The sequence below is a fragment of the Sminthopsis crassicaudata genome, chromosome 1 (genome assembly GCF_048593235.1).
Source record: "Sminthopsis crassicaudata isolate SCR6 chromosome 1, ASM4859323v1, whole genome shotgun sequence".
Taxonomy (NCBI): Eukaryota; Metazoa; Chordata; class Mammalia; order Dasyuromorphia; family Dasyuridae; genus Sminthopsis; species Sminthopsis crassicaudata.
Window position 1 is genome coordinate 577,735,331 of NC_133617.1, and position 4,729 is coordinate 577,740,059.

At 32.5% G+C, this 4,729-nt stretch overlaps 1 long non-coding RNA gene across 1 annotated transcript; it reads right to left on the minus strand.

The window, feature by feature from the left end:
- Positions 1-2,244: 2,244 nt before the first annotated feature.
- Positions 2,245-3,573, minus strand: LOC141555365 (uncharacterized). The gene is made up of 2 exons (XR_012486172.1): positions 3,482-3,573; positions 2,245-3,386 (listed from the first exon to the last, which is right to left on the minus strand). It is a non-coding gene; the product is annotated as an uncharacterized LOC141555365 (long non-coding RNA).
- Positions 3,574-4,729: the final 1,156 nt, after the last annotated feature.

Sequence of the window (4,729 nt, forward strand, 5' to 3'; positions counted from 1 at the left end):
ATGGCTTGTTCAATTTCTTTTTTTCTAAAATGGGATTATTTAAGAAATTTATTTCCTTTTTTGTTAATTTGTTAATTTTGTTAATTCATACATTTGCAAATATTCATCCATTTCAGTTAGATTTGCTGCCATACAATTAAGCAAAATGGGTCCTAATTATTGCTTTAATTTTTTTTCATTGGTGATAAGATCACCCTTTTCATTTTTAATGCTGGTGATTTGTTGTTTTTTTTTTTTTCCTTTCCTTTTCTAATTAAATTAACCAAAGGTTAAATCTATTTTGTTGTTGGTTTTTTTTTTTTTTCATAAAACCACCTCTTAGTTTTTATAGTTTCAATTTTATTCATCTCTCCTTTGAGTTTCAGAATTTCAAATTTGATATTTAATTAGAAGTTTTTAATTTTTTGGTTGCATATCCAATTCATTAATCTCTCTTTCTCTATTTTATTCATGTAGCTATTTAGAGATATATAATTTCCCCCTAAGAACTGCTTTGGTTGCATCCCATAGGTTTTGTTATATTGTCTCATTATTGTCTTATTTAGAAAATGAACTATTTTTGTCTTGTAAAATTATTAGACAGGTACTTTAAAAATGGAAGCATGATTTCACTTTCTTTATAGTTATTAACAAAATTTTATATGTAAAATTCTTAACATAATTTTGAAAACTTATTAAAACAATGCTGGAGCTTCTATGGTAGAAATATTATATATATTTCTTAGAGAAAATAGTCTAATCCTGTTGCTTTCTCAAAATTTATTATTGCTTTTCATTAGAAAACTTTTATATTGTATCTTTGTCTTATTACCTTAGTGGATCAGTGAAATAGATTAGATACATATGGCACAAAAATCAAGAACTTTAGTAATCTAGTATTTGATAAACTTCCAAACTCTAGCTTCTGGGATAAGAACAAAAATTGCTAGGAAAAGTGGAAAATAATATGTCAGAAACTCAGCATAGATTTACACCTCACACTCCATACCAAAATTAGGTCAAAATGGGTACAAGATTTGGACATAAAGAAAGATAACATAAGGAAATTAGGAGAACAAGAGATAATTTACCTATCAGATTTTGGAGAAGGGAGGAATTTATGACCAAATAACTAGAGAACATTATAGACAAAACGGACAACTTTGATTACATTAAATTAAAAAGGTTTTGCACACACAAAACCAACAGAAACGAGATTTAAAAAGGAACTACAAACCTGGAGGAAAAACCTTACAACCAGTGTTTCTGATAAAAGTTTCATTTTAGAAATCAGTCAAATTAATAAGAATACAAGTCATTCCCCAATTAAAATCATACCTGATAGTTGTAGCAACAGGGTATCAAAAGCAAGACTCAGGATTAACTAAATAGGAAAATTTCCTATTCAGAAATAAAATAGCCCAACCTAGAAACTGCTTCAAGAAGACTTTATTTTGCATCAATTCATACAATTCTTCCCTGGTTTCTCTGATACCATTTCTCCCCTAATTTTGTTTGTTTGGTTGGTTGGTTGGTTTGGTTTGGTTTGGTTTTTGCAGAGACAAATGGAGTTAAGTGATTTGCCCAGGGTCACACAGCTAGGAAGTATTAAGTGTCTGAGACCACATTTGAACTCAGGTCCTCCTGACTTTAGGGCTGGTATTCACTGAACCCCCTAATTGCCCCATCTTCCATAATTTCTTGCAACACAATAATATTCCATTATATCCAGATATCATAGTTTGATCAGTTGTTCTCCAATTGATGGACATATCCTTAATTTATATTTCTTTGTACCATAAAACTACCACAATAAATGTTTTTGTACATATGAATCCGTTTTCTCTTTCTTTGATCCCTTTGGAGTACAGAGTGGTAATGGTATTGCTAAGTAAAAGGGTCATAATTTGATAACTTTTTGAGCAGAATTACATCTTGTTTTCCAAAATGGTGGAACCAAGCCAGAACACTACCAATGTTGAATTAATATGCCTAATTCCCACAGACCCTCAATAATTTTTCAGAGACTAAACTAAGAGTTGGTTATCTTTTTGCTGATCAAAGGAGCAGATATGATTCTTTTGTTTAAAATTCTTAAAATGGAAAGGAGTTATTAGAAAGAGTAGTTAAGTTTCTCCAAAAGTATGGACCCACATCAGTACTGATTTTTCTACTTAGTAATTTTCGATAAATGATGAATATAGAGAAGTATAGGAAAACTTACATGAGCTAAGGCAAAGTGAATTAAGCAGAATCAAATTAATGTTTTAATTTTAATTGAAACTATGTATTTTTATTTTACCAAACAACTGTTTGGATGAAACTGTGGAGTTTTAGCTTTTCCTTCATAATTACTAATGAAAAGTAAATTCTGATTTAGCAAAAAGAGAAACGCAGGCATAAGGACTTTCTCTAAGAAGATGTTAGTTCATTTAAAAAGAATATGTCTTTAATAAACTTGGGTAAAAAATAAAGTAGATTGTTTTTATTTCCATCATCTGTTTCGTGTTTTGATTTATAATTGATCCGTCCTGTCAACAGATTTGATACTACTAAATAAACAGATAGGAATTTTGAGGCCTTTAAGGTGAAAAGCAGCCTGTATCAGATTTGATAAATCAGATTTGGAGCTGAAAATTAGAAAGAGCTGGATTCAAATCCTTCCTCTCATGTATGCTGGCTCTTTAACCCCAGGCGAATTCATTTAACCTCTCAGCACCTCAAGCAAATCTTTAAATTGCTACTGATTATCTTTTTCAGAGTCTTTCCTCACTGGGCATTTCCTCACCAATAAAATCATAGGACAGATTAAAAAAAAAAAAAAAGATATAGCCACTCAAAGCAAATAAATTTGTATTTGGGTAGATGATGCAAGAAGTCTTTTATCAAAGTTGTCATATGCAAGAAGAAGGATCATCCCTCCTTATTCCTCACCCAAGTTTTTCCCTATGTATTACTTAAAAGATTGAAAGTAAATATCTCCATCCTCTTGTTTAGCTATATTTACTTCCTGTTGCCTAACTACCCATCTCCAACATCAATAATGGCCTCAAAGCTCTTGAGCCCATTTATTTTCCATCTGTTGCCTGTCTGCTAACAGCAGTGTTAATGTGCCCCAAAAGAATTTGTTCTTATAAATTATAGCAGGAAAAAAAAAAGCACTCAAAGCCTTCGAGGTGTAATTTTCTTCCTCTGACTCTCATCTAGTGAATGGTATTGCTGCCACTAGAGGATACTGAAGCATTATCTTGGCCCATTGGGGTCCTTTGCTCAGTCCAGGTACACACATCTCAGTTGTCCAGGAGGTAATAGGCATTAAGATTGTTGCTACTATTGCCTGGTAGTAATAACAGGAGACCAAAAAAAAAAAAAAAAGTATTAACAGCAGATCAAGTTTATCTCCCAACCTAGAAGAAAGAAAAAGTCAGACTTCCTAGCTTTATTGCCACATGTAGTAGGTGTTTAATGAGGATCTGTTGACAAGATTGGCAATTAGTCTTACCAGGGAGATTTTGGTCTTCTGGCCCAGCCCACTTTTAATCACTGAAGGAACAAACTGCCCTCCCCCTTTGACTTGTAGCCTGATGGTATCCATGGTGACCAACCTTTCTCAAGAGAGAGGGATCTCCAAGGACCCAAATCAGAAGATCTTCGGAAGAGAAGGATGTGTTGGTCACCAGTGTGACAAATTTTATCAAGCTTTAGAATTTTGGAGTAGTTGATAAATTTTAAGTTCTTAAGTAAAATGACAAATGAGCAAGAAATTAAAAATTCAGGAAAAGAAAATTTAGAAACTGAGAAATGGGAAATCTGGGGAAAGGATGATAGGAATATAGGATTCAGAGCCGGAAAGAACTTTAGAGATCATTTATTCTGACCCTGTTGTTTGACAAAAGAAAAAAATTGATCCACAAAGAAGTCAAATGAATTGCCCAATGTCACACAGACTAATTGGGATTTGTTCAAGATTCTTTAGTCTCTAAATCCAATGCTTTTTAGGCAGAAAGAAATTCACTGATAAATCCAGGGAAGGAAACTAAGGAAATGGTGGGAAAGATTATGAAGCAGAGATCAAATAGGAAACCATAAGTGGGCAAAAGAATTAAAGACAGAAGACTTTTAAAAAACAGTTGCCCAGAAGAGAAAGATCTGGAATTTATTTACTTTTTTATATAAAGGAGATTTAAGGGCGAGAGGGATTTTTCCCATAATGCTTAACATTTATTGAATTTTCTTTTATTTTATAAGTGAAATTGTTTCTAAATTATACCAGGCTACCGATTATAAGTATTATGAGTGAAGAAGGAAGTAAAATCATCTTCCTCCAAAATTTTAAGGAATAAGGGGTTAAGTTTTTAATTGATTAAAATGGGAACCATTTATACATTGGGTGACACCAACCAAATTAAAGCCTGTAGTTGGTTTGATACTTTACACCTTCTCTCCCCTTTTGCTGTTTTGTCATCATCACTGCAGAAGCAAAAGACTAGGGACCATTTTGTATTTTTTCCATTAATTACAAGCTGATTTGCTTAAATGGAGAGCAAAAGGTTCCTTTTAACTTTGTAAAGCTATGATTCCCTAGGTTAGAGGATCACTATGCTAGTTCTTGCATGACAATCAAGTACTTTTGAGGTTGACCAGCCTTGAATTCCCTTTCTAACTTGGGTCTATCTTCCTGATATCTAACATTTTTATAGCACTTTTGAATTTTGAATTTGCAAAATGCTTTCCATATATTATTATTGCA